Source organism: Chinchilla lanigera, unplaced genomic scaffold, assembly GCF_000276665.1.
Source record: "Chinchilla lanigera isolate Chin_1 unplaced genomic scaffold, ChiLan1.0 scaffold00004, whole genome shotgun sequence".
In the NCBI taxonomy this organism is placed as follows: domain Eukaryota; kingdom Metazoa; phylum Chordata; class Mammalia; order Rodentia; family Chinchillidae; genus Chinchilla; species Chinchilla lanigera.
Genome location: NW_004955405.1, coordinates 3395346 through 3406616, shown reverse-complemented (window position 1 = coordinate 3406616; position 11271 = coordinate 3395346). Strand labels below are relative to the sequence as shown.

The 11271-nt window shown below is 35.5% G+C and overlaps 1 protein-coding gene across 1 annotated transcript in view; it reads right to left on the bottom strand.

Annotated features, from left to right (window-relative positions):
* The window catches only part of Grid2 (glutamate receptor, ionotropic, delta 2), a 1119457-nt gene that overhangs the window by 1004633 nt on the left and 103553 nt on the right, over positions 1 to 11271 (bottom strand). The window lies entirely within an intron of this gene.

Here is an 11271-nt window from a genome sequence, read left to right as displayed (position 1 = left end):
TCCTTCCTTCCTTCTTTCCTTCCTTCCTTCCTTCCTTCCTTCCTTCCTTCCTTCCTTCCTTCCTTCCTTCATTCCCTCCTTCCTTCCTTCCTTCCTTCCTTCCTTCCTTTCTTCCTCTTTGTTTTTTTTTGGTACCTGGAGTAGAACTTGGAACCTCGCGTTTGCCAGGCAGGTGTCATACTGCTGAACTATACCCCTAGCCCCGACAACTCCTTTTAAAATGCACACACTAACCAGTATTTCCTCTCTTTTAACTTACAGTTAATTTTTCTGGTCCAATTTTTACATAACTTGAAAGTTTTAAAAATATACCATCAATAAGGCAACAGAATTATTATCTAATTACTAACAAAAGTAGAGGTTAAATGATTAGTCAGCCAGGTTTGATTTGGGAGTTGGAGAGGCAGATATGCATAGATATGTAATCTGGCCAAAAACCGCTAGGTTCATTCCTTAACCCAAATCCACACAAAGGACAATATTAATGGGAATCATTCTGCAATGAATCTTAAGGTAAAGCAATGGCATGTAATACAAATGTTTTCCTTTGTAAAGGTAGGAGAATTAACTTGCTCAAAATATACATCTCCCTCCCAAAACAATGTACACCTGAAACAAGGACATTAAATGCAGAGTCTTCTACAAATCCAATGAGACCATTAAACAGGGTGATTTTTTAATGGTATAACTTGTCATAAATGTCAGTTATAACTTCCACTGAATTTCAGAGCTTCCTCAGAACACCTCTCTCACAAGTTCTTTATGCTTGAACATCATCTAGAGGAAATGCAGGAACAGTTACAGAGAAGAACACAAACGTGCTGTGCTCCCCTTTCTGCTTGTGTGAGGAAAGAGAGTGCCACCTTTAGACTGCCCTGGTAGCTGGTAACGATGCCAACGCTACCCAAAGATGTTTCACAGATTCATTTACTTGACAACCTCCTACAGTAGCTGAAATAGAAATATTACTATATCTCAGAAGTTATGAATGAAAATAATTAGTAACCTCTGAAAAGTGTAGTCAAAATAGTCCTGGTAATAGCTATTATTGCTAATAATAAAATAGCTAATTTGAAATCATAGGTTTGTCTTACTAAGGGTCTCTGAATTCCTGACAGAATTACAGCAGTGAAATCATCTTCTAAGTAATATATTTTCACTTAAATCGAATACAAGAGAAATGAATCACACTTTTCTAGGAAAATGCAGGGCTTTAATAGGTACTTGCCAGGGAAATGAGAGCACCTGCGTATAAATATAAGGTGTACAGTGATGGTGATGATGGGTACAGTGAATTAAAGAGTAGGCATCTTATGGCAAAGTACGAAATTACCTTATAAAGTAATGGGTAATTCCTTGATTGTGAATGTGCTTCCTTTTGTATTTTAAAAGTATCAAAATCAGGAGCCTCTTTTAAGTTCTTAACAAAACCTGGTTGCCATCGGGGAGCAGCTAATTAGGCGTGCAGAAGCTGTGCTCATTTACTCCTGAGTGTTACCCTTGCTGTGGTTCTTGGCTGGTTCTTCTAAATAAGAGCAAAACTCAACTTAATTCTCCTACATCCTCTGGCCAATGATTCAACTGAAAGCAGCCCTTCAAATTTTATACAGCTGAGAGATTTAATCATCTATAGCTAAAATTAATATATTAGACAGAGCCACTTGAAATATGTTTTTGTTCTTTTGAACTTTTTTTATAATAATAGGTAATAAATAATAGGTAATAAGTGCTAGCAGTTCTTTATGAACAAAACATCAGTTTTTCAAGTTTGACCCAATTTCTATCTTTTCTACTACATAAACTTTTGTGGTTACCACAATATAATTTATATATTCATATAACATAATATATGGGAATTATGTATATAGATATATTTTCATTCATGGGAATTATGTGTATATACATATATACACACAATAATCCCCATACTAAGCTACTGTTATGATTTTAGCATAAAAATAGGCAGGATGATCTTTCTAGGGATGTTCTGGGCCATCTAGAAAAATGCTCCTTGCTCCTAGACATTCTTATTAATGTGCTGATCTGAAATTTGGTGACACAGATGATATGTGACTATGGTAAAAATTCTAAGGTTGTATCAGTTAGAGTTGCTTATAATTGAATAAGTGAATTAAGTGATTTTTTTCAATACCTGACTTATGAAAATAATGTGCTAACTGAACGAAAATGTTCTTTGTACGTGCTGCTTACAGAAGTGAAAATCTAAAGGTTGGAAATTTCACAGTATCAACAGGCAATTTCCCAGGGGGACAAAAGTGGAGAGCATGGCCTCCTGAGCACCAGCTTAGGGCAGCAGAGATTTATTCTCTTACATCGAAACTCCACGAAACACCCTTTTGGATGCTCTGCTTTTAGTCTCCAGCCATTAATTATTCTCTCCTCTTATTATATTTTCTGAAGTATGATCAGAAAAAAAAATGCCTGTGTAAAAGGTACAGCTATTCAGGCAAGTTTATAGAAATATGCATAATATTTGTTCATATATCAGTCTCATACAAGATAATGAAAATGAACCACTCTATATAAATGAAATTACCTTTGAGAATGATTCCCCAACGATTCTAAATCCTACATATTCAAAGCTGAAGACTAGTTTGTGTAGATGTCCCCCTGAAGAGATGTAACTACTACCACAGGGTCCTGTAAGGACCACCTGGCTTCCCAAACAACACCTTTCCCACGACTTACTGCCTCTCAGTCACACACAAGAAGCTAGTGTTCCAACACATAATGATTTCTAAAAAACATGGAAATGGCAATAACTAACCCACAATTGCTCCCAAGGTGGTAACCTTTTGTTAAAAAAAAAAATACTTTGGTTTAAAAGTTTTGAAGTGTTACAGTATTTTCAACTCATTTTCATACTCACTTCCAATATTGAGTTCACTGGCTCAATTTTTTTATAACACTCACTTTATTCCTCCATCCACATGAAAATGTCATCTGTTACAACAGACAAAAATGAAAGAGACTGGAGAACAGGAAAAAGCTAGCATGCACAAAATGATTCCTAAATATATTCCTGGGCTTGAGGATAAAAGCTAAGAGTCCCTCATAATGAAATTATCTGAAAAGAAAATATATTTGAACACATAGAGGCATGTACAGTAGTTCAAAATTAACTGTTCTAATGAAATTAATGTTTTAACCAGGTAAATGTTCTTTTTATTTTGATACTAAAAGGGAAATTTTCTAGTTTAAGTTAATGTTGCTTCTTTTTAATTGGCCAGTGACCTGGGTGGGTTTTTCTAGGATAGGAATAAAAAAAAAAAAAAAATGCCTGCCTTCGCTCTGATACTAGGTCCTCTTTTCAAAGAAAACTGTGAACATAATTAAGTGATCTACTCAGCTCCCTGAAACATGTGTGCTGTCTGAGCCAGATGCATCGGGGCTTCAACTCCGCCTCTCCCAGCGTGGTTAGGATCCTCTGTGCATTCCCACATCTGGCTGCGCTCAGCCAACCCCATTCTTCCTCTAAACATTTCCTTCTGAAAACTACAGTGCTGGCGTTAGGTACACCATTGGTGTATATTTCAATGAGATGAACTATTTTAATAGAGGAACCAGAAAGATCCAACACTAACTTCTGAAAATCAGCGGCCCATCGTACTGGAATGTGGGATATGCTGTTTAAAGTTTTGGCTTGAAGAATGAGTAAATCTATGCTGATTTAATTTACTGTACAACATTCTGATGGAAACCTGTCATGATGCCTTACAGTTACGTTTGACATCAGTTTTCACCACGTATTGTATGCTTATTCTGACTTTTATATCTGCTGATGGCAATGATGAGGGCTATAGTTTCCTCACATGTAAAAATGCAGGAAACAAAACTATCAGTCTGTTGACTAAAGGACATCATAAACAGCCACAATACATGAGCACACTCCATAGTCACTTGGAGATAAAACGTACAGAATCTGAATCCGAGTTTTCTTTCTCTCACTGTATTTTACATGCCTGAACAAAGATACACATCTACAAGTTACTTCAATTTCCCACAGCATGCGCAGATATTCAGATACAAGTTTCAACTAATTACAGTCAGTATAAAAGGAAATGCTCAGAATGACAATGAAGGTCACTCCTTTATTAAACCTTGTCTTGTGCGAAGGGTAAACATCTCTTCTCAATAAAAAGTTTAAAAACTAATTCACTATCCCCACGTAAATAAGCTGAGAAAAAATACAATCTCTGTATGTATTTTTTTGCATATAGATTAAATGAGTTTGGGATTGAGGATGAAGTATGTCTAATTTTAAATGTATTCCTCTTCCAAACTGTAATTTAGTCAAATAGATAACCAACAGTATAATTTAGATTGATTCCATATGAACCACAGCAACAAAAAATCTAGTTTTTAAAACATTACAAAGAGATTATCTACTTGGAGATTATCTACTTCAAAAATTTTATGGCATGAGTATATTTGTTTTACTGGAGCAGAAAAATAATGCAAAATTGGTAATTAAAAAGAAGTACCAGTAAATTTACCTTGCGTTGTAGAAGGAGAAAAAAATACAATTATAACAAAAAATACAGATATAGAGAATAAAAAACAAAAAAAGGTAACCCCTACACATTAACACATTAGAAAGGGTCACAAATAAGTACACTAAGAATCCAAGAAAAGAACACTTGTGGTCTGTGTGATGGTTTGTGAATGAAGCAGGTGAGCAATGACTGGAGCCTTCTTCACCACCAGCTTTTCAAACGTCCGTGAATGATCATTTTATCCCCTTCAAAATATGAATCTTAATGAAAAAGAAGATTTTTTTGTTGAACTATTTTTGTTGCACTATTAAAATTTGTTAGAACACTTCATCTAATTTCCTGATATTTTTCATTTGATGAATGGGAATTCAGTTCTGTGAACAGACGTATAGGTGGTTTAAGTAAAGAAAAACATGAATGTAATATAGGCATTGCAATTTTTACCTCTCCTCCATTCTTCCTTCCCTTGCTTCAAAACATATTTAGAAAAAAAACTTTTCTGGAACTTTGGCATGGTTTCCTTTCTTACTGATATCATTCTGTAAAAGTTATTAGTTTAATTACTAAAAGAAAATGTTCTTTAAGACGTAAGTCCTGCGCTTGCTTTGGCAGCACAGACACTAAAACACAAGTCCTTGTGTTAATACCCATTCAAGAAATGGCACATTTCTCAGGGTATTGGCATGTGATTTATTGAGTTTCACTGCATAGAAGAGCTCACAGGAAATTGTCTTCCATAGAAGATGACAGAGTAATTGTATGTTTAGAGTGATATGTGGTATTAGAGCTACTTTCTATGATTAGATTGTGATGATTTAAAAATTTTAGTACATTTTGAAATAGTTCTGTAATTGTTAACCATATGTTATTCCATAGACCAATTTCATAAAGCCTCCTTGTCCTGTCAGTCTGAAATGATTCAGAAAGGATTTTCATGGTGTTGGGGTAATAAAGTTTCTAGCATGATCTGTTTTCAGGCATTGTTAGTAATTTTGTGAGTCAGCATACCTTTCTATACTTTTACCAAATATTTAACGGCCAACAGATAGTGCCTTATCAAGGTAATAATATAAAGATAGATGTTTATTATAGTTAGGGAAATGTACAGTAAAACTATTTTGAGCTATTACCTCAGACCTGTGAGAATCGCTATTGCTAAAAAACCAAGTCTGGGAAAGATGTTGAGGAAAGTGGTCACTTCTGCACTATCGATGGACATGTGCACAATCATAGAAAGCAGCTTGAAGGCTCCTAAAAATGTTATAAATTAAGTTACCATATCATCCAGTAATTTCTCTTCTGCACGTATACCCAAAGGCAAGTGAACCTATTCCTTGAAGTGTTAGCTCTATTCCCACATTCACTGCAGCATTACTGACGATAGTAAGGATATGCCCACGTAAGCCTCATGTCAACATCAGAGGAGTTACAGACTCAAATGGGAGGAATGGCTCATTCTAATGACACCAGTGAGCCTCTTCCCCTCAGGAACCCTGTCATTATCCAATGTGTGAAACAAACCACTTGCCCTTGACAAGGCTCCACTCCTCAAGTGTGATCAGGCCGAGAGATGTTGGCATGTTAATTACACTGGGCCACTTCCATTCTGCACAGGGCAGCATTAGTCCCCACTGGAGTCATAGATTCTTACTCTGGAAAGAGTAAGCCCTACCTCTGCATGATGGGCCAGATAATTGTCTGCACAGCATTTCTAGGTGAGGGGTTTCTGGACAGAGATTACCATGTTAATCAGAAGAATCAGTAAAGGGGATCTGCCTCTAACCATGTGAGTGGGTACCATTCCTGAAGGGAACAAGAATGCAGAAAAAGGCAAATCCTCCTTCTATACTTGAACTGAGACAACCATCCTCTCTTGTCCTCAGATGTTCCTCACTCCTCGGGCTTCAACTATGACATGGAGTTACACAATTGTCTCACCTGGCTTCCAGGCATTCAGATGAGCACTCGCTTATGCCACTTGTCCAATTTTCCCCGTTGTTTAGCTTGTCAGTGGCAGATGAGAGAACATTTCTGCCTCCATAACCTATGCTTATGTTCAACATCCTCCTCCCGCACACATGTACGTAATCCACTGCCTCTGTTTCTCTGGAGAACCTTTCCTAATACACAGACCTTGTAGTTATGTATTTATTGTCTTTAGCATTGTCTAAAATGTTTGTTTTAAAAGGGTAATTTTATCATCTGCTTTATATTCTTTACTATTCAGGGTCCTGCCTCACCTGTCAGCTTGCTGAGGTGAGTGTCCTCTTACCTGTCTGTATGTCCTGTGTAAAACCCCCAGGTTAGTTCTTACATTTCCCAACACTCCTGATCACACACAGACTTTTCCCAGCGCAGCCAATCACGTTTTTCCTAACACTTTTCCAGGAATTCTTAAAACCTCTGTTACTTTAAAACCACCATTTATACCAACTATCTCATTACCTAAACAAGTGCAAGAACTTATCACCTTTCCTTCAGCTGAAAGTAGAATTTCAAGCAGGCGTGCCTGAGCTGTACCAAAATGCTGTCTCCTCTTTGTGTGACCAGCTATCTGTTTAACATGAATGCTTCCATATTCAACAGGAAGTCTGTGTTATACAACTGTACACACGGATACCCCACTGCACTACTGGTTTTATACTGATACTCCTCCCTCTAGTGTCAAGATATCATTGTTAATGCATAAAGAATTCTATTTATCTCCATTTCTTACTGTCAAATAATCTACAGTAATATAAGTCCACTTTGTCCTTTGGTACAGTACATGAAATCATTTCCATATGAAAGCTACTAGTAGACAAGCTTTTGTAAAAAATATTCAGTAGTTCTGCACATGTTATTTAAAAAAAGAAAGGCAACTTATAGTTCCAGGAAACCATCAGATATAACTACAGTATCACTTTGTTTTTACAGTTAAATGCTACTACTTCATAGGACTCAGAACTCTGTTCTCTGAGGTCATTTAGATACTGTATTGTAGAAGTAGAATTTCAGGACAAGACTGCTGTACATTAGTAAACCTCCAGACTCCACCTGTGCTCAAAAGATGTTATAAGAGACCACCTTATTATTCCATCAGTGTATACTCAATATATTTAATACTAAATCATGGCATATGCAAACTCTTAAAATCTGCCACTTGGGAAGTTGCATAATACACAATTCTTTATTCCCCATGGAACTTCTGTGCATCAACCAAGTCAATCTGTGCAGCCCATCCCCTGAATACCTCTATAACCATTGGTCAGTGCATGTATTTTTCCTCCCCACACTAATATATTTTAAAGCATTTCCTAAAAAGGCTGTGCATGCCTTCAAAAACAACTTTTGGGTCAGCAGGGCACAGAAAGGTCTCTGCTGAATACAGTACCTGATGTTCAATTAATGTTCACAGAACAAATAATTTAATAAATCATACACGACGAGGGTTGCTTAAAAAGTGCAACACTCACAATGCCAGACTTAACACTGGGCTCATCAATTTTATTTGTGTTAATTAAGCACAGCTAATGAAATAATTCTTATTTACTCACTTTGAGGCAATTTTCTTTGCCAGATCAGTGAACAGTTTCTATAGACAGAAAATCACTTGGCTTCACGCTGGAGTCTGTGGGGAGATTCGGAAATCATACATTGGGAAGTATGTCTTTCTTTATACATATTAAATGCCACTACTCTTAGCAGAAGGCATCAGAAATGCACTGCACTGTGAAACAATAGCTGCTGAGGATGAAATGAACTGTTTTCATCTCTAGATGACCTTTTGTTTTTCTACACAGGTATTTATGAGGTCATGCCAAGAGGTTCCTTTGCAAAATCAGACGAGCAAGGCAGTCGTTAAGAACTCAGACTGCAAAGAAAATGTAACGACAAAGGCCTTCGAAATAACCTCTTTCTGTTATTTATCTCTAAATTGCAAAGTATTAAGACTTATGTGCTCTAATATTCTATCTCCATGTCAGTACTAAGTGACAAAGGGTAAAACTGGGAGAGTATCTTCATTATAAATCACATGACACCTGTTTCAGAGACAAAATATGAACGCTTAGGCTAAATGAAGTTTTAAGAAAAAACATGTAGTTCATGAGTGCTTATGCCATTTGTTCTGTGTGTTATATCACATCCACTCGGGACCACTGGCTGAGAAGCTTGTGAATGAATCAGTTAAAGGACACTGAGCCACCTGTACTGTTGCACTTTGAACCTCACGATCACTTGCGTTCATTTTAAAACTTCCTTCTCATAACAAATTTGTCTCTAAAACAACATAATTATATCTTTCTTACATCAATGTTTATGAAATCATATATATATAGAGAGAGAAAAATCAGTTTGACCACTTAACTTTTAACTTTTGTATCTGTCCTCATATATCATTTTTCTTTTTCTTTTCTCTTTTTTCCAGTACTGGGGATCTAACCTAAGGGCACTCTACCCCTAAACTATATTGCCAGCCCTTTTTATTGTTATTATTATTATTATTATTAATTTTTATTTTGATGCATGCTCTCTGTAGTTTTCCCAGTCAGCACTATAACTTGCAGTCTGTGTGCCTCAGTCTGTCTCGGTGGTGGGATTACAAGCAGAGGCCACTTCACCCAGCGTCTTCATTCTTTATTAAAGCTCTGTGAAGGGGTAACAGCAGAAGAATCAAATGCAGCATCAAATAGAAACTCTAGCTTCAACTCTGAATAACTCTATCCTGGTTATTATGTTTTAATCACCTCTCCCTGGAAATGTCCCTGCCATAAGGAATAAGACACTTGTCCTTCATCAGTTGCTCTTTTTGCTCACAGCGCTTTACACAACCTTATCTATGTCTCTTAACACTGCATTTTCATTAGGTTTTAATTTTCTACCCTGACAGAATGTAAATTTCTGTGATATTATGTTGTTCAATTCTCAGCATTTATAGCAATGCGTGACACACGCTAAGTGTTTGATAAGTATTTATGGATTACTAAATTAAACTGATACTAAATTAAATGGGACACTAAGAATATGCATCTCAATTATGAAGTAACAGATGACAAAATATTCCAAAAAATACACATTTTTTTACTCAAGGTGCTGGGATCAATAGCATAGAAAGCAGTGAGAATCCGCTGTTGAAAGATTTTTGATCATTTAGTGCTTCTCCAGACCACACTCACTAATGCTTAGCCACCTCATTTCTTCACACACATTCCAAATCAAATCAAGTCAACGAAAATGCACAGCCCTTCTCCAGGATCAAAGTCCTAAAATAAACGGTGTTTTCTCTCAGTGCTGACATTTAAAGTGATCATTTTATTAAAGTGTGAAGGTATACAAAGTAAATATTGAATATTGTAGGGAAATTTCCAAGTTTTCAAAAATCCCCAGCGGGAGATAATTCATTTTATACAGTTATTTTAAACAGTGTACCAAATTATGGGGAAAATCCTATTTGTTTTATTTTTTAGACAGTATCATTCAATTTTCAAGACACTTCATATGTTTGAACAAAATATGATCAGATTGTTATATTTCAAATCAAATGCACAAAAGTATCCTCATATAAATAAAACTGGCCATTCTGTCTAATTTTATAAATCCAACTTTCATTTACACATGAGAAATATTTTATATTATCATCTCCAGAGAGATACTAGGTAAGAACATATATGTTAAATTTACCAATTAAAATTAATTTCTGTAGTTTTGTATGGGCATGGATACAACTTATTTAAAGAAATTAAGCTTCATTTTTACTTTATTCTTAATCTCATTTTTCTCTTTAAGTTCAATTCACTGAAGAAAGTTTTATAACACATTCCTGCAGTAGCATTCCCAAATATTAATTTCTAGAAATTTTTAGGAAACTTCACGGCAAAAAGCATGCATTTTACATTATCAATATCATTGTGTTCAATAGACACTATTATTTCTGTTTAAAGGAGAATTTTTACACAAATTTTAAATAACAAACAGTAAAATAAAAACACAAGTCAAGAGGAAATGATTTTGCAACTATTCACTGTCTTAAACGTGAATGAAGTTTTTCTTTGTATTTAACACTAAACTAGTGCTCATAATTTTTTGTTTTTCATTGATTTTGTTGTCTTACTGTTCAACAAATATACAAAACTGTCTTGCAATAGTGATAGGTCAGGAATTTTATGATGGTCACAATGCCGTTGGCCTATCCTGAGCCCTTCCTAAGTATTAGCAGAAATATGACCCTTACAGCAAGCATAGGAACAGATACTACCACTTTCCCATGATACAGAAAATCCAGGATACACAAAGGCATATGGAGGAATTTATCATGCCATATTACGTGCTTCTGAGTCCCTCCTCTCAAGTACAACTGCACTGTACCTAACAAGTTAATCTTAGGGTCACTCAGCTAATTATTATTTGCAAAGTCTACTAAACCTTTTAGGAAGTCAGATTATAATATGAACATCAATGCTAGAGGAAAAAATAGACAAATTTCAAAAGGCAGAAATCTAAATAAACCATTTGATGCAATTGTAAGACTCCTTCACGAATGTCTATGCCCATTTTGATAGCATGAAAATATTGTTTGTTTTTAAGTAAAATAGCTATTTATTCAGCTTCTTGTCATGCCAAAATGTTCTGTGCATGTACTACTTTAATTAGCACAACCTCTGTAACAGGCAAAATTGTACATCAAATTGTATTTCCTATCACCTGATTCTATAAAAATGTAAAATGAAAATGATTTATCAATTCCTTTTAACATTCCTAATAATTCATTAAGAGA